Below are 26,701 nucleotides of genomic sequence, written 5' to 3'. Positions count from 1 at the left end.
AACCAAAAGGTTTGTAGGTATCATAAAACTTGGAGAAATAATATCTACTGACCTAAGAATATTTTTTAATAGGAGGAGATGTAAAACTGAATATCGGGAGTCAACGATTAGAAAAAACGACAGAATATATCTTTCAAAAGAGCATACAATATTCTTATGTGACTAAATATGAGATAATTGAGAGATATTGAACAATAGTCAAAGAACTTAAAAATAATAATGCTCCCAAATGCCACCTCCCACCCCTCCCCTCCTCAAAGCTATGGGGATATGCGGAGGTCACCCCACACCAAGTATTCCATTGGAAACACCATTGGAATACTGCAGCTTCACCATTAGGTGCCAAGAGGCGTGTTTGATCCCCAGAGGTTCCCACCCATTTTTCACCATCCTAAAGCAACAAGCTGGACTGCTGCTTGCTCTGGGTAATGATCTCACAAACACGTGCCACTGGTCACAAAGAGGATCAGAAAGAGGGTGGCAGACTTAACAAGGACTCATGACTACCACGGAAAAACAACTGGAGTTCATCTCTTTGAGATCCTAGGCCATTTCCGTGTACACAAGGGAACACCTCACACATGAGAGGGAAACGTGGAAAGGAGTTCAGAGAACAGTGCTGAGAGCAACTCGAAAGGTAATTAGTTACCTTACGAAAATGGTTGAAACGTTGTAATCTAAGACTTTTATTGCACAATGTCTCACAGGCATTTGACATAGGAAACATCACTGTACTAACAAGTAGATGAATTAGACGGCCCAGGTCTTTGGTATCCATCTTTATTTCTATCTCTGCTTTCAGTGATTCATTTCCAAATATGATGATAAAAATAGACCCAAAGCATCTCCATCTGCTAAGGTTGAATGGCTCTGCCAGTCTAAATCTCTCGACTTAACTTTTTCTCCTACTGCATCTTAGTCCAAAGATAAATTTTCAGGACGATTTGAAGAAAATACATTTCTTAAGAAAAAGGTAACACTGAATCTCTGATTAAAAGAATTTTACAATAAATAAAATTTATTATCCCCCTATGATAATAGTGGATACTTTGAAAAGTGACTATATTTTATAATTGGAAATTTAGCCTGATTAAATAATATAACTGATGTGTAATCAACAAGATTTGGCAACTTACTCATTAAGGAAAACAAAAGGGAACAAGAGGGAACCGACTCAATGACAGATCCAACTCTTATTTCCTGGTCGCCGAGAGGCCCCCGGTGTGATCGATGGGAGTGGGAGTATAAAAAGAGCAACACAGGGGCCGGCTCGGTGGCGTAGCAGTTAAGTTCACACATTCCACCTCAGCAACCTGGGGTTTGCCAGTTCAGATCCCAGGGGCAGACCTACACACTTCTTGTCAAGCCATGCTGTGGTAGGTGTCCCACATATAAAGTGGAGGAAGATTGGCACAGATGTTAGCTCAGGGCCAGTCTTCCTCAGCAAAAAGAGGATTGGCAGCAGATGTTAGCTCAGGGCTAATCTTCCTTAAAAAAAAAAAAGAGCAAGAAGGGTGGATGGAACAAATGAACTGGATTTGAGTCTTTTGGTTTGAGGTACTGGTGGGAAATCCAGAATGAGTTCAGCAAGCAAGAGGAAATATTAAGACTGAAGTATAAAGCTAGAGGCAAGAGTTGACACTAGGCGACGAAATGAGACTGCCATGGGAAAGAGTGTACGATAAGAAGAGAAAAAGGATCAGTTCTCACTTACTCCAGTCTAGGCATGCGTTACCCCTTGGCTGACCTAACGCTATGGATTCTGAATCATTCTCCTCAGTCCCCAAATCCATTGTATAGATGGTTCATTGATTGATCTTTCTGAATCACAGCTGAGATCACTGGTGGTTGTTGTTTCAGGGCTTAATTCTAGACCTCTTTTCTTTATTTATACTGTCTTCCATGGCTTTCAATGCCATCCATATAGTAATGGCTTCCAATCCTCTCATCTGAGCTTCACATTTATATATCCAACATACCATCTCAACTTACTAGTTGGATTTACTTTAGGCATGATTGTTCAAAACAGAACTCTTCATTCTCACCCTCATCACGTTCCCCCGAAACTTTCTGTACTTGGGCCTTTCCTTTTTAAAAAGTGGCGCCATCTGGTGCTCAGGTCAGAAACCTGGAAGTCAGCCTTGACTCCTCTTCTCCATTTCCTATAGCCAATTACTCCCTAAATTTTGTTGATTCCTCTTCCAAAATGTCTCTCCAGTCTGTCTCCCCAATCTGCACTGTTGCCAGCCTGATCCAAGCCTTCATCATCTCTCCCCTACAGTGCAGCAATTATCTTCTAACTGATATCTCCCCTGGCCTATTTCTGCCCCTCAGTCTTCCTTTACAGTGATCAGAGTGGTTTTTATATGAAACCATGAGTCGGTTTCATACTGCATTCAGATCTGAAAAACAAACTTCTTCCATGGCCCAGAGATTTGGTTCCTGCCTACTTCAGACCTCCTTGTCTACTTGTCTTCCTTTGATCACCATGCCCCTATCATCCTTGCTTTCTTTCAGTTCTTTAAAAAGTCCACTTTCCTGTCTCAGGACCTTTGCACATACTGTTCTCTTTCTTTTGAACATTCTCTTGCTAATGTCTTTTCATGCTTCAGCTTTTAGCTGACTTACATCTCAGAAAGCCCTTCTCTGAACCCCCCCCCATCAAAAGTAGACCCATTCTATTTTTCTCTATTTCAGAACAATGTTAATTTCCTTCACAGCACATATCACAATTTAAAATTCTCGTATTTGCTAGCTTACACTTTTTCTGTCTCTCTCTCCAGACGCCAAGCTTCTAAAGGGTCTGTGTCTCTCTGTCTCCTTTGCCATTTTATATTCCCAGCACCTTGGCAATATCTGGAACATCTTAGAAGCTCAGTAAATAACTGTTGACTGAATGAGTCGTACATGCATTCATCCATCCATTTACTGCTCATATGTTCACTGAGCATTTATCACATGTCAGGAACTGCACCAGGGACTGTGGGTACAAATAAGAACAAAACATAGTCCCTTCTCCCAAGGGATTGCAGTGTAGTGGAGGAAAGAGCTACGCCAACGGACAACTACAAGTGTACCAAGTGAAATGATAGTAGGGGTGAATGTGAAATATAACAACTAATTTTCCGAAGGTGAGGAATGGGCAGTAAAAGCTTGATAGAGGTGGCATTTGAGCCAGATCTGGGAAGATGGGCATGACTTTGCCAGGTGAAGGAGATGGATATATTTATAGGCAGAGTAACTCATTTGTTCCGAGGCCCAGGGTCATGAAAGGACGTGGCATGTTCAGAGACTGGTGGCTGGAGTATGTTTAGAGAATGATGGCTGGAGCTTTGGGGCATTTGGACAAAGAGGCTAAAGTAGAAGGGGATAGACTGTGGCAGATGTCACGTTAGGGAATTTGGGTACTGTCTAATGATGTGACAACAGAAAATGTCATTATTTCTACAATGGCCTTAATCTTCCTCCATCTCCCTTGTTCTGCCATGGCAAGATAGTCATCTGATGGGTTAGTCCAAATATGCTCCTAAAGCTCCTACCTCCTGGTATACTTTGAGAATGTGGCATTGAGAAGGGAATCAACAGTTTCCCTCAGGCCAGAAGCCCAGCATCCCAAACCGTGCGAATGCCTTAGAAAATCTAGTACTTTGTACCTCTAGTAAACTTTAACATAATGTTATGGACTGAATTGTGTCCCGTCCCCTCACATTCAGACATTGAAGCCCTAACACCCCAATGTGACTATATTTGGAGATAGGGTCTTTAAGGAGATAATTAAGGTTAAATGAAGTCTCAAGGGTGAGGCCCTAATCCCATAGGACTGCTGTCCTTAAAGGAAGGTGAAGAGTGGGCGCACAGAGAAAAGGCCGTTTGAGGACACAGCAAGAAGGCTGTCGGCAAGCCAAGGAGAGAGGGCTCACCAGAAACCAAACCTGCCAACACCTGGATCTGGGATTTCCAGCGCCCAGAACTGTGAGAAATAAATTTCTGTTGTTTACACCGCCCAGTCTGTGATACGTCGTTATTGCTGCCTGGGAGATTGACTAGTACACACGATAAAGTTAGAACCCTGCCTTCTCACCCGAGGTTTAACACAACTGCTGTGCTGCTTCTCATCAGGAGCACGTCCCCCCTTTATTTTGTATGCACCTAGAGCCTGAATCACTAGAGATACTCCTCTTCAAATTTAGACTACAAATTAACAATTTAATCAGAACGCAAGACACAATGTTCTAAAATCTTTTATTTAAATTTGGCTTGGTATATAGTGATCCAAATTCAGTGATCTACTTCAGGGCCTGAAAAATTACTCAGCCATCTAATCCCTCTGATATTGTGTCTAATAACAAAATAGCTAGCCCATAAAAATTGGGGGGGATAAATTTTAGTCATTCTAACAACCTTTAGGGATTAAACACGCAATCATTTTTATAATCACATAGAGACACAGGCTTTATCCTTTCCTTAAAAAGCACTGATTTAGTTAAGAAATATTATTTATTTCATTATCACTGCACATCCCAGCATCCTTTGTTGGGTTGAGCATCCTGAGAATGTTAAAGTTCGTTTGATTCTTTCTTAACTCATATGCTTGTAGGTCTGCCTGCTCACTCACGCTGTACTTCACAGCTTCCCACCATGTTTACTCGCCCACTTGCATCTGGATCCACGTCCTCTTCCTTCCCTCCTGGTTCCATGGAAACTGTCCATATTTCTATCTAAGACCAACCCCCTTCACTTGTGCACCGGACCACCTCTTATCTACGCAAAGATTATCACCCCCGAGGCTAATCGGCTTTCTCTCCTGCGTCAACTTTTTCCTCTCTACTGTACTGTTCTCATTAGCACATTTGCAAAAGAAATGCTGTAGTTTTTCCCATGGTGAGGAAAAACAAATAATCCCTAGACACCAATTGACACCTATCCTCTGGCTAAAGCTCCATTTCTCTGTTCTCTGTTACAGCAAAATCACTTTTACAAGTGTTATCTATATTCACTATGTCCAATTCCTCTCCTCTTTTCTCTTGAACACCCTCCCCATGCCACATTCCCCATGCCAGCAGTCAGTCCTCAGTCCTCAGTCTATCCCCATCTGCTCCAGCAGGGCTGGGGGGCACACCCTGGGGGCATTTGGTCTTGTTTGCATGACCGGTCAGTCTCTAACCTCCCTCAGGTCTTTGCTGAAATGTCATCTTCTCACTCAGGCCTTCTCTGATCTCCTACTTAAAACTTCAACTCACCCCCACCACCACGAATCCCCCTCCTCCTTCACACAGATTTACCATATCTCACCAAAATATGTTACTTATTTTGTATTGTCCATCTTCCCCCAGTGGACTGAAGTCCCCATGAGGGCAGGGACTTTATGTATTCACTGCTGTATCCCCAGCATCCAGCCCAGCACAGCACAGGGTATGTGACAGGCACTCTACATAAACTGGCTGAATAAATTTTACTGAGTTTGAAAATCTGAAATGATTTAAAATGTACAAAGAAACAAAACAGATAGTTTGAAGGCTGTAACCTCACTTGATTTTTAAAATCATTGGATTCATTCTCCCTTAGAAAGGAGACTACTTTTTCTTTGACAGAAAAGAAAATTATTGAAATACATAATTTATTTACTTTTCTCTAGGAAAAAAAGGAGGAAAAAGAAAAGCTTCTTTAATTCAAGAATCATTTGGTAATGTTTTATTCAGCTAATAGGGTGATCTGTAATATCTAATATGTCACATATTATATTAGAAATCAACCACGATGGTCACACACACAGAGAATGAAACTTCAGCTATTGGCTTCATTTGGTGATCCTCACAATCCATTTTAAAACTAAGTTTTAAGTCTTCTGGATGGGGGGGCCGGCCCCGTGGCCAGGTGATTAAGCTCATGCGCTCCGCTTCAGTGGCCCAGGGTTTTGCTGGTTCGTATCCCGGGCACGGACATGGCACCGCTCATCAGGCAATGCTGATGCGGCATCCCACAGAGCACCACCAGAAGCACTCATAACTAGAATATACAACTATGTACTGGGGGGCTTTGGGGAGAAGAAGAAGAAGAAAAAAAAAAGAAGACTGGCAACAGATGTTAGCTCAGGTGACAATCTTTAAAAAACAAAGAAAAGTCTTCTGGATAGGAGCTTGTTTTAGCCTAATAAAATCAGATTCTCCATTAAAAAAAATGAAAAGGAGTCATTGGAGCTTGGGGAGGAGACATTAACAATGCCACAGTGTGTTTTTGGAAGAATCCACAGTAACTCAGGAAGATCAGGGGATCCTGCAATATAATGGGGGGAACTGTACTTTTTTTCTGTAATTTTGTGATTTGGGAATATTTTCCTACTTTTACTACACAGTCTTTTTTTAACCTTTGATGCAGTATCTCTAAGCACATGCCCTTTTCTCTTCTTCCTCATACAAATACTTCTATGCCTCCCCTCTCTCTCCTCCCCATAGTATCCCTCTTATGTAACTGGCCCAGATTGCTTCCTTCTTCTGGAAACATCTTCAGGTCTCAAGATCCCCACAGGCCCTGACAAGGACTTCCAGGGTTGATTAGAATCTACACTTGGAAATCTCCATGCTTTTGTTTGGCAGAGTTCTCCATACTCACTCCAGGATTTAGAGTTGTCACCTTTACAGCGTTTTGTTTTGTTTTTTTGCTCCAAGATCGTGGTTCTTTTATACATTTTTGCTTTGTCTTCATTGTTGGTGTCTCATAATTTCCTGAAATAACTCACCTTTGTGATTGAATTCAAAGTGCATTTCCTTTGTCCAGAAATGAATTATCTAAAGACGTTTAGTCACATATCCATGATTAGCTCTTTTCTGGCTAAATACAAACAACATTTGGCATGACAACGGCCAAGGCCAAGAAGCTCACGTTGGTCTTCAGTCCCGCACGCATGGCTGATGGAGAACCAAGGCTTCCTTCTCCTACAGAGTGGGAGCACAGTCACAGGACTAGGGAGCAATGCATTTCTTTGGAATACAGTTGATTACGGGCCTTCAATTATTCATTTGACAAATGTATCTTGAGTGTCTCTTATGTGTAAGATATTGTACAAGATACAAACCTGGGTGGGACATGGTGACTGCCCTCAGGGAAAACAGAACCTAGAATTACAGAAAAGTTATACTAAATAATAGGAGCTAAAATATTCATTCTGGGGTAAGACCAATGTTACACGTCAAGTGTTGCCAAAGAAACAATTATTAAGTTTGTCAGAATGTCCTCATTATCATTGAATAAAAGTCTTACAAAAGTATTTTAAAATATAAATATTTTCCCATTGTTAAAAATTAAATATATATCAAAAATTTAACAAGAATCTTAAAGCTACATCAGTGTTATACTCAGTGAAGACTATTATGTATACTAATCTTTGTACATTAGGATACAAAACTTCTATGACCATATTGGCAGCTCCAGAAAACCTAGCCTTAGATTCTCAAGGTTTATTTATATTCATGGATATCTTAAATCAGGACAACTGTGAAAGATAACTGATTTAAGTAAAAATATCATATTTGTATCTTTCAAAGGTCATCTTTATTTCTATTGACTTGATGCTGTTTGCAAGCCATTAAAAATGTTCACTCTAATGTTCAGGAAATTCAATTTTAAAGCTATATCCTTAATGATATTTGTTACACGGTAAGCATTTAAACAAAGTGGAAAAATTAACACAAATGCTATTTTCCTTATTTCTTCTGTATTTGTTTGCGTGTAAAGAAAAATGTCTTCTTCCTCCATTTAAATGATAGATGAGATGCTTATTAAAAACAACGCCCACCACCTCCACCTAGCAAACATGAAGAACAAATGCGCCCCGTCATCGCAATTGCGGAGAGCCTCACTCGCCCGCAGCCTCCTCCTCTTTGTAATGCGAGTAGTTAAAGTCATTAAAAATTCAGCATTTTATGTCACGAGCTGGGGTGGGAAGGGAGTATGATTGCACTGTGTGGACTGGAGGGGATGATTAGAATTTCGATGCTTCTCCCTCACTGTTCCCTTAGCAAATCTCTGCACAATGACACAGGCATCAGGTCTATGTTTATATTCTACCGCCGCGTCCTTATTCCCATCTTCCAAATTTTACTACAGCAAATCCTTATTTACTTTCCGGCAGGAACTAAAAATTAAAGATGTATAATATGAAGATACAATCTTAGCTTCTCTTGCCCTGCAGGACTGGCAGTTCCGTCTCAAGTACAATTATGCTGGCAAAAGCTGCTATTAACTCTATGACTGCAACGTGCACTCCAGCTCCTTTGAAATTCTATAAAATAGTTGTCCTTAGATGGCGATAGAAAGAAAGAAATGAAGCAGGAACAACAAGAATTACTTTACATACTAATAATAACAATTTAGTTATCAAAACACAACTGAACAAATGTGCCTTTATACTGTTCTTTTAAAAATTTAGCCTCCTAGGGTTCTAATAATCAGGGCCTATGGTTCAGGAATGCACAGCAGCACTCAGCTCAGTGCCTGTATCCTCATTTCAAAGAGAATCATTCAAACCGACATCCACCCTGTCAAGAATCTCGACTTTGAGCTGCTAATGTAGAATAAAAATCAATATAAATTTTGATCATTTGATGAATATTTACCTCTTTCTTTAGTGTTTGGGGATTTAGAATTGAAAAGTGCTGAATCAAGTCATTTTATTTTTTTGTGTTTGTGCCAACACCAATTTACTACCCTCCAGAAAGTTCCTGAACAAGATGTCTCAGGTGGCAGGCATGTTGGTTTTTCCTGTCAATCATAACAGCATGTCAGTAGGGAACCATAATCATTTCCCTTTCATACTCTTAGTGTTCCAAAAAGGAATATTTTGATTACTACCCTAGAAAAGGTAAACTTTCTCATTTAGACACACTGTTGTAAGCCTGGGTGTCTTTGTTTTTGGCACTCAGCTGAGCCTAAATTGATATGATCTATTAAAAGTTAAACACTTTATCTTGGGCTCCAAGGGTCATGAACAATAAATAGAGTTTACAAATCAGTTCCTCTACAAGTAGCACTCAGTATCACCTCTAAGACAAAGAGCTTTTATAGAAGCTGCCATCTTTCTCCATGAGTGTTCTGAAAAATAAGAAAATATCAAGTGACTGCTCTAACCAGCAGAACGACTTCACAGTAAAAAAGACTACGTTTTTATTATAAATGAAAAGAAAATGCTCTACAGGCAAATGGTTCTAAAAAAGAACTTGGCAATTAAAATGTGATTCCAGTGTGAGGCTAGTTATATGAGTAGAGCAACATGCCACCATTTTTACTATGATACTTTGATACATAAAACAAAAGCTTACTGTTCTTGCAGAATGTTTCCAGTGATTTTTAAAAGAATGGTCTTTCCCAATTTGAAAAAGACTAAATTAATTGTAAGCACCAAAAAGGTAAGCTATTCTCATTTAAAAAAAACCTCACATATGACGTAGTGGCAAAAGATTCAATATTAAGGAGACATTTTTTTGGTTCCTTATAAATTAAATAAAAATGGCAGCAGCTGCCTTTCCCAAGGATGATATAGCCCTGGTCAATCATTAGATATTATGTAGCCAGATGTTTTAAATAAAATAGGTATTTAGATTGCTAGATACCTTGCTAGATATGAAGGCAATTATAGGATGTCTTTGTTAAATTACATTTTTCATTTTTGTGAGGGGGAAAAAAGAATTGTCCTGGAAACAGTACCGACAGGAAATGATCCTATATCTAAAACAGCTGGAGACTGTAACTAATATAAATTTACTTGAAAATAAAAATGCTCTGTGCCCCTGGAGACATGCAGTAACATGCCATAAAAACAGACGAGAATATAAAAGTATTTAAAAGGAGGGAAAAAACATTTTATCTAGATATTATACTGAGATGTGATTCACTGATAAATGGCAAGTATTTGAAGATGAAGAAAAGAAAGAAAATCAAAAGAATAATTTTAAAACTTGCACTACATAGGTTATTTAAAATCATATTTGTAGGAAATATCAAAAACATTTTTCTAGGAAAAGTCCTTTGCTTTTCAACATATTAGTTATTAATCAATTTGCTAAAGTCATAATAATGTAAAGACAGATAATTGTGTTTAATTGGGAAATTCTAGTGAAGCAAATGATGCTTTCTATGAGTAAGGCAAAGACCACAAATATCGGATAAGAATATTCGAGTAAATCTCAAAGCCATGTGCAATAGCCTCCACACAAAAGCTCCCACTACCTTTGTCCACTCCCGCATCCCCCACTCTTGTTAGAATTAAAAAGACATCTGATACACTAATTTATGTGAAATATTCACAGCCATTAACATCTTGACATAGTACCCATCTCCAAGTTCATGAATTTCAATATTCTTCACTTAAAGACTGAAATGCATGAATCTACAAGACAATTTTAAGAAAGGTTATGGGTGGAAATCTATTTTCTCAGCACGAGTGAAGAGAACCTGGAAAAGCACCCCCACATCTTGGGTGTCCACCTCCCTCATCTACACCTCAGACTCATCCTGGCCCTGCTCCTAGGGGTCTGGGTACCAGGCGGGAGAAGACCATGTGATCAGGAGAAGACTGGGATTTCCTACCAGGCCACAATTTGTACAGCCAGAGAAGATCGAAGAGCCTCAGAAGTGAGCTTATGCATGTCAACTGGAAAGGAAACTCAACAGGAAGAAAGTGGAAGGGGCAGAATAAAAGCAGAGTGGAAGAGTGAGGGAAAAAGAAAGAGTGTACGATAAGTGTGAATAATGGTTGTCACAACAGTGCCCACAGAACCCAAAACGGAATGTTCTTAAACAAAATTCTTTTGTAGGTTGAAGTTGCAATATTCTCAAAAATGAAACTCTAGAACCCAAACTAAAACTCAAACCTATTTGCTGTAGACTAAATGTTTGTGTCCCCTCAAAATCCATATGTTGAAACTCAAACCCCAGTGTGATGGTATCAGGAGGCAGGGCCTTTGGTAGGTGACTAGGGTATGAGGGTGGAGTCCTCATGAACGGAATTAAGACCCTTATAAAAGAGACCCCAGAGAGCTCCCCTGCTTTTCTGCCATGTGAGGACACAGACGGCTGTCTGCGAACCAGGAAGCAGACCCTCAACAGAAAATGAATCTGCTGGCATCTCGATTTTGGACTTTTCAGCCTCCAGGACTATGAGAAATAAATTTCTGTTGTTTATAAGCCACCCAATCCATGTTACTCTGTTATAACAGACTAAGACAATACCCAATAATTCTTCCCTCCTTCCGACATGTTCACCAAATATTAAAGGAGCTTTCTGGTAGATCCATGACAAAGCCACACACACACACACATACACACACACACACACACACACTTGCACAAAACTTTGCAACAGTAATTTCTATTGCCGGGCATTTGTATCATCCTATGACTACATGGATTGAGCGTCACTGCTGCTTAGAGCTTACAGAGGTTGGCTTGTTGCTTAGCTGTTCTTGAAAATACTCACTAGCTTTTTGTTGTTTTATTTGGAAGAAACTGAAAAAGAAATACAAGTACACATTTTTTTTCCTCTTCAATAGCTTGATTCCTACCCAGTAGGCATACTGCTATTCTAAGTAAGGGATAGGTTAAATAAAATTGTATCATCCTGCTTTCTCCTCACTCTTGCTTACCTCAGTTATATCTTCTTCTGTTCTTTATTTTAGAAGCAGAGTGAAAAAATGAACTATTGCTATCTCCTGAGCTGAAAGACTAGTTATAAAAGGATTCGTAAACATTTCCCTGTCCCAAGCAGATAAATTTTTACAAAGACTGCTCCATTATTATTCTACATTTCCATTATTCTATATTTCTCCCTTACTGACAACACAATGATAGGTATTAGATGCTATGCTCAAAACCTATTTAAACGAAAGATCTGACCTCGACCTCCACCAGTGCGTTGCAGTCATATCTCTCCTTGGGTACCAGTGTTCAGGGGCCTGCCTTGTTTGGCCTTCACTGTCCATCACTCCCCCTGAGCTGCTCTCACCCTTCCCCACTCATTCCAGCTACACTACAATTCTTTAATTCCTTGAATGAACCTTGTTCCTTCTCACCTTGAACATGCTACTTCTTCCATCTAGAATTTTCCTCCTTTCTTCTTCACATGGCTATCACCTTCATATCCTTTAGGTCTCAACTTCTCAGTTTAAATGTTACTTCTTTCCCTGAACATCTTATCTAAGTATCTTCTATTATTCTCTCACTCAGGTCTTACTTATTTTCTTCCTAATATTTACCATATCTTACAATTATATTTATTTGACTGAATGATTTTTTTCGCCTTATTTGCATGGCTGCTTTTTCTGATCCATATCGCGCTGAAATGTAAGTTGTACAAGAGCAGGGGCCTCATCTTTCTTGTTCATGCTTGTATCTCCAAGGCCCAGAAAATCGTGTGTTGAATGAGTTAAGGAATTAGTGAGTTGTTGAGGGAAGGCTCATGAACAATCTCAGTAGGAGGCTTGAAGGAGAGGTGATGTCTGTGTAGAAAGCAGAGCTCCTTGGCCAGTGCTGACAAACACCTCAGGCTGCCAGTCTGAGAGGTAAGATGTGAATGGTGGCATTCAAGAGAATTCCTGAGCTGTGGCAGGATAAATACCCTTAAAAGGGATGCTTTGACCAAAGTCTCCTGAGATTCCTTCAGCTGAAGAAATAGATTGGGTTTGTCTAAGAATTGTAAACAAGAAAACTCCTGGGGGCTATTAAGCCTTTATGTTACACATTTTAATTTAAAGTTATGATGCTTAATTTTAGCAGGTCTCTATGATACTTTAACCCCGGAGATAAAAGACTCAGTTGACCTAAGACATGGGGAAAATATGTCACATTCCAGGCCATAGTGGGAAGCAGAATTCTTAGTCACAGTAGGTAAGAACAGTTGAACAACATATAACAGTTAGGATAGGAAAGTTCAAATCACAAGGAACTAAGGGAAAATGAAAATGCTTGATAAATAGCCAAACCCCCTAAGATGAGTTCACAGAGACTCCAAAACCCATCTGATTGGGCTGTCAATTATCAAAGGGGAGAGGGATGGAGCAATTTACCTCTTGAAATGCCAAGAATTTTTCTTTGAATTTTATTTCTTCCATTTAGGATGGAAGCATGAGATGTTTCATGCCCTTAAAAAGAATCTGTTCTGTGGATGACTGTCAAGATATAAACACCAATTATAACGCAATTAGGTATTATTGGAGCTGCTTTTCTTCACACAGAATGGCTTTAGACCCAATGATTTTGGAGTTCTTGTTTCTGATTTAACTATTTATACCCTCTGCTATATCCAGGCTAGAAGTTATTCCTTATGATTCTTGATGTGACAGCCTAGGGTAGCTTGTCTCATCTTTCACATGATATGTTAAATTAAGATGGAAAAATAAATAACAAAAGTTGTAATAAGTATCAAGAACAACAGTAAGTAGCCTCAAAATAAGAGCCTAAGAAGTCTCATTTCAGGATGAGTTTCTAGGCCTTGAATTTTCAGCACCATTTGGTTGGCCAGGTCTTTTTATTTTCCTCTGTGGCTTACATAATTAAAGATGACCATGTAAGTTGATATCTGAAGGCATAACTCTGTCAAAATTTGGAGAAGGAACAAAGAAGGAAGTAGTTCTGTGCTTGGGAGAAAGATATGTGCGCTGCATGGAATTTCTCATGGTTCTGGGCAGTTGAACCAACCCTTGTTATGAAGTGACATTAAAACTCTTTTGGTGATCTGCTGTTGGTAATCACAGGAATAGCAGGTACCCTTGAATTTGAGTCATCATATCCACTACTCGCCAGCTTGTTCAACATCCACCGTACAGCAGCATGATTACGTTTCCCCTTATGATGGCCCATATGAGAAAAGCTCTCTCTGTGAGTTTCCTATAGCATATCTTCAGTCATATCATTGTTCTGATTTAAAAATAAAATAAAAGCAACAAAGAACAAAAGACATTTAGTGGGTGCCATTTTCTTTAGAATAAAATTCAAATGTCTTAGCACAGTATTTAAGTACCACTTATGCTTGGATCCCAGACCACCTTCCCCTGTATCCTTTGTGACCTCTTTTACTGACTAATAGCAAACCCCACTTATAATCACATCAACCGGGTCCTCCCAGGTACACAGCTTTCCCACCTCTGCTTCTCAAACTTCCTTCTATTTCTGCAACTCCACATCCCACCATTCCTCCAGGCTCATAACCTCCCATGTCACCTGAATTCCCTGGACACAGGATCTGCTCCTCTATTACAAAGCGTGTATCTCTTTCCACCTTATAGATATTCATGACTCCTCTATCTTATTAGATTTTAAGCTTCCCAAGAATAAGATAGGAGGCAGATTTATTTTGATATCGCATGTTCCCGACACATAGTAGACACTCAATAAGTACTTACTAAATGAATATTTGCTGAATGAATGAGGCAAAGACAGGGTCTCGTACAGCTTGTTTCTATCAAAAAGAGCTGAAGATATCATTTAAAATATCCTTTTAAAAGTTTGGGGCAGGAAAAGAATAAAGTGAGCATGGGACATTTTCTTGTGCCAGAAAGCAAAGAAGCATTCCTTGATTAGTGGGGATATGTCAAAAAGACACAGAAACCATCATGAAGAGGCTCCCTTTTGGCAAATTTTGGACAATCTAAGCACAAAAAAGAAGAATTATTGTAATTTTTTTAGTGTATTGAATAAATAAAAATCAATCTGTAATTATACTCAAATGAGAGAAAGAAAAAAAGTGTCACTCCTGAAGGTGGCTATTACACTAACTCCTTACCCCAAAAATTGGAAAGTAAAGAGGAAAAATTAGGTACTTCACTTGCTTTTTAAAAGAGGAACTGTAGTTGGGGGCTGACCCCATGGCCGAGTGGTTAAGTTCGCGCGCTCCGCTGCAGGCGGCCCAGTGTTTCGTTGGTTCGAATCCTGGGCGCGGACATGGCACTGCTCATCAGACCACGCTGAGGCAGCGTCCCACATGCCACAACTAGAAGAACCCACAACGAAGAATACACAACTATGTACCGGGGGGGCTTTGGGGATAAAAAGGAAAAAATAAAAAAAATCTTTAAATAAAAAAAAAAAAAAGAGGAACTGTAGTTCATCTGAAGTTGATGAGAGGAAGCTTTACAGAAAAAAAAAAAAATGCCAGTTAAAAATATGGAAGAAATAATAGAAATGGAAAACTACCACTTTACAACCCCTAAAGAAATAATTGATTCCAGCAAGAATCATCAGTGGATTCTAAAACCATTAAGCGAACCTTTGATGGAGAACTGAATATTCACACAATGTCAAAGCATTGCCCCCAACAGATTACCTGCTAATTATAAGGGAAATCTCATCTCTATAAAGAAGGTATCTAACTGTCACCACTTTAGCATCACAAATAAGGGACAACCCGACATGATGAGATGCTATACGAAGTACACATGCCAAAAATGTTTAACCTGAATCCAAGCAAGCCTCTGGACCAAATTTACAGCTTACAGGAAATAGGGAGTAGAGGAAAAGTTGCAAGACACCATGAGGAAGCAATCAGACAAATCTAGAATATAAAACATTTCATGTGATGATTCACCTGTTTCTTCAACTTGGTATTTAAAGGCTACTGGGACCTCAGATCGAGTGGAGTTCTGAGACAGAAAGAAATGTGTTGGAATAAAAGATGACAGCGAGGAACAAAGTCATTTTATATTGGTATTAAATGCACTGCTGTCTTCAATATGTTATTTAGCAGTTAGAGAACCAGCCCTAAGAGAGAACTGTATTCGTGTGTGTGTGTGTGTGTGTATGTGAGGAAGCTTGGCCCTGAACTAACATCTGTTGCCAATCTTTTTGCTTGAGGAAGATTGTCACTGAGCTAACACCTGTGCCAATCTTCCTCTATTTTATGTGGGACGTGGCTTGACGAGCAGTGCTAGGTCCATGCCTGGGATCTGAACCTTCGAATCCTGGGCCACCAAAGCAGAGCACGCAAACTTAACCACTATGCCACCAGGCTGGCCTTATGTATTTTTTTAAATGATAAACATCTTGCCTAATTCAGAATCCCATACCTGAAATGAAACTCTTTACCATTTTACCGGACATTTTTAAAAAACTGTAAGATTTTATATTTTACATAGTTAGATATTTATATTTTATAGTTCCATCCCAAATAATCTATTCTCCTATGAAACAAGTATTGATTTTACCCTGTTACTTGAATCAGAATGCAAATTAGCAGGTTAATTGCATGTGGTAATCCTGGGTTCACTCTTTCTCACTATTCACTGGGCACCTGGATAAATGCTTAAATCACCATGAGAATAATGTTCTGCTTGATCAGGAATCACTTGCTAATCAGATACTGATACATTTATACTTTTATGGCTATATGATTTCACGTACATTTTCTCATTTGATAATTATAACAACCTAGTGCTGTGCTCAGGTAGATCAGGTATTATTAGCCCCACTGAACAGGTGCAGAGGCCAGAGATCAAATAAATTAGTTTGCCCAAAGTCACATAGCTAATGAGGGGAAGAGCCCGGGCTTCTGGCTCCCAGTCCAGTGCTTCTTCACTGACCATCTCGGGGATCCTCGATAGCTAGCAGTCCTGCACTTTGCCTGGTACAGCTCACCACTCAGCTGCCTCTACCTCCTTCCCTTCACACGTCCTGGGTGTGGGGAGCAATGCAGCCTCACCGTGAGCATGTTTTTCTTGCCAATTATGACTGCTGGTTCCCAACCAGTAACAATTTCTTACCATTATCATCACGTATTGATACGCAGGGTTCACAGGGGCCTGTAGTCACTCAGAAATTTAGGGCTGGGGTTGCAACACGTGTTGAACACTTGGCCTCTCTGCATTCTTTTTGTTTCCCTGCTATTCCCTTCTGGAGACACTATCCCTGTTCCCCTCTGACCCCCGTCCCCACTTGCCACTGCTTTTCTGATTTGCCTCTCTAAAGCTTTTATGTATGTGCCATTCTGACTCCACAATATTTGCTCACCTCTTCCCCCTCCAATCTCCAGCTCCTCACTCCCTCGTCCCCTCACCTCCTGCCTCTTCCTCTTTAGTCACATTCCACCTGGCCCTCTGCTCACAGACACCTACCTTTTCTGAAGGGGACATCTGAACCCTTGATGCTTGGAAACTGAGAAGTTCAGACCCCGCTTATAGTAAATTGTTCCACTCCTTGTTCTCATTTTATTTGTTTGTTTGAGCCTGTGGCCCAAAGGCAAGGCAAACATCGGTCCAGTAGTTAAGGCGGGAGTCAGACAAGGGAAGATGGGCCTAACATTTATTGAAAAGCTGTACTTTGAACAGTCTTGTTTAATCCTCTCAATGTGAAGTAGATCCGGACAGCACCTGGGAAATTCACAGATTCCCTGGCAGGGCTTGCACATTCCAACACAGGCTCCATAGAGCAATGAAGGACTTACCTGGTAACCTGCGAGATAATCTGTCCTAGTCAGAGAGGAGGCATCAGTGGACATTGTCTCCCCCAATTCTACCTATCAGCTCCCTAGGGAATGTTGTCCTCACTCTTCCTGTTCTGTAGGAAACAATAAGTTCCCAAAATGAAAGCTCACTCTCTCTATGGTGAGTCTTGAAAGGTAGAGAGGTTTTGAAAAGTTAGGTGATCCTTGGGAGAAACTGAGAAAATGAGACATAGACGGTCAAGGACAAATGGCTGGAGTGAAAAAAAAGTGAAGAAGTATAGAGACAGAAATAGCCAAAAAGCCTTTTATATTTCATATAGGTTCCAGGAAAGTCACAAGATAGATAGTAAATTAAGAAAGAAGAATGGTGGGGCTGGCCTCGTGGCTGAGTGGTTAAGTTCGCGCGCTCCGCTGCAGGCGGCCCAGTGTTTCGTTGGTTCGAATCCTGGGCGCGGACATGGCACTGCTCGTCGGACCACGCTGAGGCAGCGTCCCACATGCCACAACTAGAAGGACCCACAACGAAGAATGTACAACTATGTACCGGGGGCTTTGGGGAGAAAAAGGAAAAAATAAAATCTTAAAAAAAAAAAAAGAAAGAAAGAAGAATGGTGAATTGGTTCACTAAACAGTCCACCTTCCTCACTCCATTTTAATTAGTGTTTCCATATTCTCCATGAACATCTAACCTTTCCATACATCCTCAAAATGTTACGTTTTAAATATTATTCATAATTTGGTGATGAATCAAATATCTTTCCAAAGCAGATTCCAGGTCCATGTAGGCCTCACAGACAACTTTAAAAAGTCTGTACTCATTTAGCACTGAGGGAAAAGCAAATTAATTTTCTATAATTTTTTTTCTATAACCTTTTTCACCAGGCTCTAAAGTCACTTATTTTCAGAATTCCCTCAAATCCCTGAACTAGAATATAGTGTCCCAGCCAACTCCTTCCTCCTGCCACCAAAACATCAAAGTTTCTTTTCAGGCTTTTTGAGTGATTGCCTCACAATTAGGAAAAGCCCAGCGCACCCATTAGGTTGTCACTTCCCACCAGATGTTTTCCAGCTGTTCTCAATGTCTTTCTGCTAATGCCGCGCCATCTGCCACCTTAATGGTGCCACAATGGGGAATGGATGCTTTGGTGACTTTGCTCTCTGAGTTGTAAAGACCTGGCCCATTGCCTCATCCTGGGAAAGTCTGATCTGCATATTTGTCACATTTCTCCAACTAGTTGTTGCAATTATTCCATCTAGTAACTAACCAACATGGAGCCAGTTGTGACATGAAGTATGTGAACTCTCACCATCATATCTAAACCTTCATCACTCTTCATTAACGGACACATTCACATCTTATTTCCAGGAATAATATGTCCTGCCATCAGGAGGACACCTGACATCTTCTTGCCCAATCAATATTACTCCTTTTTACCTTAATTTTTTTTTACCAGCGTGTCAATAGCACCTCAGGACAGTAAGCAGTTAGGTGCCTTTTGTGTCACCTTGTCGGTTGTACCTTACACATGGAAATCTTATGCTCATTTGATATTCACTGCAGATAAATAAAGAAGATCCTGGCCCTTTGAGATCGATGGTCAGTTAGAGGCAAAGTCTGCCAAGGAATGCCAGTAACAGATGCTGATTTCCAGGGGCTGTAGATCAGTGTGTGATCTATTTGCGTATATTTTATTAAGGAGTTTACCGCTCCCTTCAATTATGTAGAGTAATGGAAACTATTTTTCTGAAACCATGATTGTATTAGATGTCAACAAACGTTAGCACCATTAGCTTATAATCCTTTGCAAAGACCCAATGGGAATGGCTGTTATTGAGACTTCAGCAAACATAACAGTAAGTTGAGTTGAACTGATATGCATACTAAGTCCAACCTATCTGTCTCCAGTCAGCTATTTATATTTTAAGGTTGGGGCCTACCAAGTGATAACCTCATGTGTTATCTTGCAAGATAAAAACAAGCCTTCTGTGGCTCTCTTAAATGAGTAGGCTTTTAAAATATTTGTGCTTATGGTCACAAGCCAGATCTGCATACAGAATGGCCAGATTATAAACCTTGGACTGGAAGAGGACGTTAACATCATCCCTGTCAGCATAAATATATGTCCTTTGGTCTCAGAACACTGACTGTTTTATCTGGAACAAGTAGCTTCTTCCCCATTCCAGCTCATACTTAACTGAAATTAACAAAAATATCAGTCAAAGCAATAAGATCCCAAACATCAACTTCATGCTTTACTCGGAGCAGTCGTAAATGTAGCAACCATGTAATTGTCATGTGCTGGAAGTGAAAAGTTCACTCATTTCCACTTTAGTCAATAAATATATTTAGATGTTTTGCAAACACTTAGAGTATCTCCAATTTACAAAACATGCTAGCATTTTATCAGGTGTGCTGGTCCTTGTAAGGGATGAAGACAAGGCCTTTAAGGGGCTTCTAGTTAGCATGGGACACAGACTGCAACAAGTAAGTATAATAAAAGGCAGAATGGCATAAAAGTAAGAGCAACAAACAGCATTGACAGTATATCTGGAATTGGAAATACTTCGTGGAAGAGGTGGTGTTTCCACTGGGTCTTTGTGGATGAACAGAATTTTGACCAGCAGACAAGAAATAAATATAGTTAGGCTGAAAAAAAGAGTCTTTATAAATGAACCTACCAAATTCCACCGTACTTCATATAATCACTGATATTTTGCACCCCTAAGAGTGTTATTTAAGTTTTCAATGCAGTTAATTGAAACCCTACTAGATGCAAATCAAAAGTTTCAGCCTTAATTGAGATATTTTGAAAATTGAACCCATTGCTTCAGGCAGGTGCTACATGAGATTCCATTAATATAGGTAATTAACATTAGCCTCTGCTTTAATTAACATGCACACTTTAATTAGCAAAGCATTAACCAACATTAAAAAATCTGATCTTCATGCATCACAAAAAACTGCAAAGTTATGACTACTATGTTATTTCTCTCCAAGGTTGTAAATCACAAAACAGCAATCACTTTTGAAGTACACACCAAATTTAAAATATTAAACAGGAGAGATATACAATATGGCTGAAAACTCCATCAAAATGAAAAAGAATGTTCTTTAGAAAATATGGAGCCACGGGCTTTCACATTTTAAACATGAATTATACTATAATCTTCCAATGATCATTTGGAAGGCAGAAGACTTTGAGGGGAAAAAAATCCCCAGAGACTGTCACCTTCCTTATATGTAATAAACAAATGACTATAATAGAGTTAACATTATCAATTGACTATCTACCTCCTAACCTCCTCTTATCCTTCCCAGGGACCAAAGAAAGCATCAGTGGCAATGCCATTTAATACTTGGGTCTCAAACTAGCAGAAACTTCATTTTTAAAACAATCTATGTTGCCTTGTTCTATCAAGATCCAAATGTGTTAGAATAGTTCTCTATTGTCAACCTATCATGTGCTGGATCACCAAAAATTAATTAAGAATGCATTTTTGTTAAATATAAAACTGACTTTCACATTCTTTCCTTACTATGATCAAGCAGATGTGCCAATTTGCAAGTACTGCTAATATTCTATAATTATCTATTTTTTTTTATCATTTTAGCAAAAAGCTTCATCATTATGTGGAACAAGTGGTACCCATGTAGCACGCCATTGTATTCTTTTGTCCCAAGACACGCTAAAATTATAGTATTTTTAAAACACACATGTACAGAAAAAGTCACCATGTCCTGATTCAGTGTTAAGAAAAACATTCATAATTAAAACAACTAAGGCCCCATCAATCCCCTACTGTGTGTAAGGCAGTATTTTAGACACAGACAAACCCAAGTGATCATGACAGAAAGTGTCCCTCATGAGCTTACATTCAAATCTGAAGCTGAAAATACTAGAAATCACAGCCATTGTAGTAAATGCTGCAATGAGAGAAAAAGAGCTAGTGGGCTGCACTCATAGATTTGCAGGCTCATTTGCTGTTTTAAGCAGTTGCTAACATTGAACTGCTTGTTCCCAGTGACTTCAAAGAGAGTTAGGCTTCTTTTCTGTTCCCACCTTTGGCCACTTCACCACAGCCCACCACAGGGTCAGCTTGAGTCAGTATTTTACCCTTCACACTCTGAGCTCCTTTTCAGCTGACAAAGTGGGAAATGAATGTTTCTTGGGTTTCCAAAGCCATTCTCCAAGCTGTTACAGTGAGTTCCTTGGCCTTTTCTCCGAAATAAGGCAAATCAGGGCCTGCCTGGGTTCCCGGGAGACCATGTGGGAGCCGGGAATTCTTTCTGGATCAGTGCCGAGGGCAGTGCCCTGCAAACAGGTGCAAGAGCACCTCTCGATTCTGTTTAAATGAATTCGAGGAGCCTTTATCAAATTCTTCCTCTACTCTGAAGATTGTATTATGACAAAATTCCTTATAGGGGTTGCCATATATCAGTGTTCCCATGCCGTGCCCACTAAATTCACTTGGGCTTTCACGCAGGAAAGGGACAAGCAGAAGCACAGAACCCTGATTTAAAAAAGAGTGACGGGGGGCCGGCTCCGTGGTCGAGTGGTTAAGTTTGCACGCTCCGCTGTGGCGGCCCAGGGTTTGGATCCTGGGCGCAGACATGGTACCGCTCATCAGGCCACATTGAGGAGGTGTCCCACATCCCACAACTAGAAGGACCTGCAACTAGGATATACAACAACTGTGTACAGGGGGGTTGGGGGAGATAAAGCAGAAAAAAAAGAAAAAAAGATTGGCAACAGTTGTTAGCCCAGGTGCCAATTAAAAAAAAAAAAAAAAAAAAAAAAAGAGTGACAAATCCCCACAAACATCCCTCCTGGTTTTAAGTTCTGAGGACCTTCCAGTCCTTCAGGCATGTAAGAGTAGACCCATGGCATCAAGCTAATTGCACATAAGTATTTAAGACAAATGCCTAAGAGTGAGAGTCCACTCTGCACTAAACTGATTTATTCCCCTTCACTCTAGAGTAATGTTTCTCAGACCACCAGCTTCAAAATCAGCCTGTGGATTTACTAAAATGCAGATTCTAAGGCCATTAGGATCAAATGAATCCTAGTTTCTGGGGCTGGGTCAGTTTTAAGCCACCCAGAGCAAATCTGGAGAACCCCTGAGGGAAAGAACCCACAGTCTCTTCTTTATCATATTACAGGAAATGGTCATGAAAATAAGCAAAATATTCCACACCTAATCTCAGAACTTTTATATAGATTAATGTGGGAGGAAAAATAAGTTTTTTGGGGAAGAAAGATTTATGAAAATATAGTCACTTTTGACAATTAACACAATTTGATGGGCAGATAATTAAAGTCACATAAAAACAGAAAGATTTATGCTCCCTTTAAATATATTTTTATAGTTATCTCTGCTGTAAATGTTGCTTCGTAAATGCATTTTCAGCATGGAGTTTTCAAGCATATTTCTTGAAGAAAAGATCAAAGTTAGCTCCACTGGTAGAATCCTCTACTTTTATTACTTTTACTTCACCAATAGATGGCTGAATCTTTATCACGTTTCATGTCAACCCACTCCTTATGATTTTCACTGAAATAACTAAAAGAGATTTGTCTAAAGAGAAACAGACAGATGTATCTTTAGAGAGACAGATTTAACATACATGGACTTTCTTTAGATTTCTGATTATACTCCGTATGACATGATCACCATTAATCTGGGAAAATATGGTCCAACTCACCTACCTGGACAAAAAGGTTAGGCTGGCAAGAAAGGTTTTCCCCAGTCTGACCCTAATCTATGTTTTAAATCTTATCTCCCACTAGTTTCCACACAACCTTCTCCCCCAGGCCATTTGTCTATTCATCACTGGCTCCTAAACAGAAGAGCTTCTCTCTGAATCTTTGCAAACATTTCTCCTGCATAAAACGCCTTCTCTGATCCTCTCTCTTTTCTTAGATAAAACCTAAAAGTCCTAGAAGGGCCAACACAAAGACCACTTTCATCTCCCCAATTCCAACTCCTACACCTCTGTTCTTCCACTATGTATCATTGACCACCTTGCACTGGTGGAGATCTATTACTCAGGTGTGTAAGTCATATCTTCCTGACTATGAACTCCTTAAAGTCAAGAAACCTCCCGAAGCATTTAGAACCCTGCTTCATACATCAGAGTTACTTGAAAACAATACCAACATTTAAAAACATGCACTATTGGTGGAGGGAAGGGGACTGAGTGAAGTTGGTCAGAAAGTACAAACTTTCAGTTATAAGATAAATAAGTCCTGGGAATGTAACATAAAACATGTTGACTATAGTTAACAATCTGTGTTGCATACTTGAAAGTTGCTAAAGGAGTAGATCTTAAGAGTTCTCATCACAAAGGAAAAAACATTTGTAAGTATGCGGGGTGACAAACGTTAACTAATCTTATGGTGGCAAATATTTTGCAATATATACATGTCAAATCATTATGTTGTACACTTTAAACTTAGTGTTGTATGTCAATTATACCTCAGTAAAACTGGGGGGGAAAGAAAATAGCATAAAAGTCAAATAAATAAATAAATAATAAAAAGATTTACTAAAAGATCCATAAATTGTTCAGATACGCTACAGGGTTTACCCATTACTTTGAGTTACAGTTAACACTTTCACCTGCAGTCCAGCTGAGAGCCAGATACAGATTCACGTAGTTCACAGATGTCACCAAGGTAGAAGGAGAATAAAAGAGTGTTAGTGAGGTGGGTACTGAGGTGCAAGAAGCTCAATTAGCCAAATCATAGGCTGGGACAGTTAGAGTTGACTTCAATTTTTTTATAGTATTCAATTTCTGAAAAAAGTTTCAGAATGACAGTCGCTATTAAGGAAAATTGCACAAAAATGTAAAAGCACTTTACTATCCACCCATAGCTCTGAGTAACAATGAGGTTTTTGCTGTGTTGGGGAGGAAAATTTTTCCCTTCTTCCCTTCTAGTTTCTTTGGGTGGTCTAATAATTAAATTGACATAAGACAGATTAACAGGAGAAAAACAACCTAATTACATACTTACGGGAGACCCACAAAGACAGGAGACTCAAAGGCAGCCAGGCAATTGAGGTTTCTATACCATCCTAAGCTAAGGAGAAGGGAGTGTGGCTCTGGGGCTTCAAACGGGAGGAAGACACTTTACAGGAAGACGAGAAGAGCAAATGTTTGGTAAACAAATGTTTCCCATGTCACGCAGATGAGTGTTTCCGGTATAAAAAGTTACCTCTGGTGATAGCTCTCTTCCTGGTACAGGTCCCCTATCTAAATTCTTTTAAGCAGTTAAGGGAGCGGTAAAAAGCTTTTCTGTGTTTGCTGGGCCTTAATTGCCTTCAGCTCAAAACAATCCACATGCCAAAGTGGCACATTTTGGGGTGGCATATTCTGCTGGCCCTCAATTGTAACCTGTGGTATCTTATTGGGTAGAAGGATACACTGATATTCAATTGTATACAACCCTCAAATTGTCGACTCTCTCTACCATCCCTCAAAAGTAACCCAGAAGTGCTAATAGAAAACTAGAAATAACTGAAAGACAAACAGGGAAGACAGTAAAAATATAAAATGTGATTACTTCTGACATGTACCCATCCACATGGCCTAAATTAACGTAGCAGCATCACTCTGATTTTTAAAACTATCTGGTACTTTGTTTTACCCCACCCCTGCCACATTTCCGCATGATTGAAAATTACTTTAGGGAACAATTTTTACTTTTACTGCCTATTTGTCTTTTTTTCCTTCCCCTTCTCTTTCTTCTTCTCTCCTATCATTTCTCTTTCCTCTCAAAAGTGAAAAATATTTGAATGAATAGGGGTTATCTATGAATTGAACAGCATAATCAGGGTAGAAGGTAGCTGATCAGAAAAGAAGGGGGGTTTATAAAACATCTCCCCCAATTACAATCACCATCTCTCTCCCCCTTCTCTCTCTCCTGAGACACTGAATCTCACATTGTTCAGATAAAGAGCACGTGATTCTGTGGCAAAACACGGCAGAATCAGTGGGATACTTTGGCCCTTCAAGGAATTTGTAGGGATCTTCTAAAAATCATGAAGAACCATACGTGAGCGTTTTACAATGCATGAAACAAACAGAAACCTGAATTCTGGGCTTAACTGAACATTAAATAGTAAGCTTTATGGTAAAACCATAGTGATTTTTATAGTTACCAATTCATAAAATATTTTATTACAAATAGGGCCTTTATACCTTAACGCAAATTAAATTATTCAAATAAAACTCATTTTTCTGATGAGATAGCAATCTCTGTCACAGTCAACTGTTTCTTAACCTGCTGCATATTCATGCTTTTCCTGATAGTTATTTCTATTTCGATGATGAATTTTACCCATTGATACAGTATTTCTATCAATGAATTTTTCTGAATTCAACTCCTCAGTTTATATTTTCCTCACCAAAATATCTTACAAGCAAAAGTTAAATATGAAATAAGATTGAGGTTATAAATACTACATACATTATTTTGTGAATTCACAGAAGCCCTTAGAATATGATTCTTTTGTACATTGGGTAAAAATAGCTGCTTAATAATATTTCTAATTGTGTACAGGGTATCTTCCTAAACAATAATTGGTGTGGTATATCTCACTCTTCACCAATAAGCGCACAGAATTGTGTGTTTTGCTTTGATTTAACTGGTATGTTGCATTTGTGATGGGGTTCTTCTCAATTCACTTTCTCACAGAAGAGAAAATTCTCACTTTAGTCAAAACCCATTTCATTCTATGACAGATCCTCCCTTAGGGGAGCCTTTAGGGTATGAAAAATATGCTGGGGGACTGTGTCAGGAAAACAGACCCAGAATGTCAGTGCTGCAGGCTTCAGAGTCCACTCTTGTGAAATTAGAGTTTGTAATGGCCTCACAAAGTCCCCCAGCCACTTGTGAACGACATGCCAATATTAAATTGAGCATGACATTTTTTGAAAGAGGAAATTACACAGCAGATATATAGCTGCTAAAAATTATGGGCATTTTATAGGGCAAAGCCTTATTTTTAATAATGATCTGAAATAATGACTTTAACTTTGAGCAATTAGTAAGGGTTTAAGGTACAGTGGTTTCAAATTAGACTTTTGCACATGGCAGAAGAACCCAAATGGCCCAAGACGTGGGTCTTCCGATTTGCTACTATCAGTCGATGCAGGTTTTTAATTGGCAGAAACCTGAAAACTGCCACCCATTCAACTTGCATGAACATGAAATGATAGAAATAAATTATTGTCTGTTTCTGTTGAACGTATCATTTCATGACCATAAATAAAAA

At 39.4% G+C, this 26,701-nt stretch overlaps 1 protein-coding gene and 1 long non-coding RNA gene across 23 annotated transcripts in view; one reads left to right on the top strand and one right to left on the bottom strand.

Moving 5' to 3' along the window:
* AKAP6 (A-kinase anchoring protein 6) overlaps positions 1-26,701 on the bottom strand; it is a 509,527-nt gene that overhangs the window by 131,459 nt on the left and 351,367 nt on the right. The gene's annotated exons all lie outside the window — the stretch shown is intronic.
* Positions 457-26,701, top strand: part of LOC102148005 (uncharacterized) — a 45,242-nt gene continuing 18,997 nt past the window's right edge. Inside the window, exon 1 of one of the 2 annotated variants that reach the window (XR_289041.4) lies at positions 457-637. This is a non-coding gene — a long non-coding RNA (uncharacterized lncRNA). The remainder of the gene's footprint in view (positions 638-26,701) is intronic. The other variant, XR_002801844.2, reaches the window with a different exon arrangement.

Source organism: Equus caballus, chromosome 1 (assembly GCF_041296265.1).
Source record: "Equus caballus isolate H_3958 breed thoroughbred chromosome 1, TB-T2T, whole genome shotgun sequence".
Lineage (NCBI taxonomy): Eukaryota > Metazoa > Chordata > Mammalia > Perissodactyla > Equidae > Equus > Equus caballus.
This window is presented reverse-complemented; position numbering and strand designations above follow the sequence as displayed.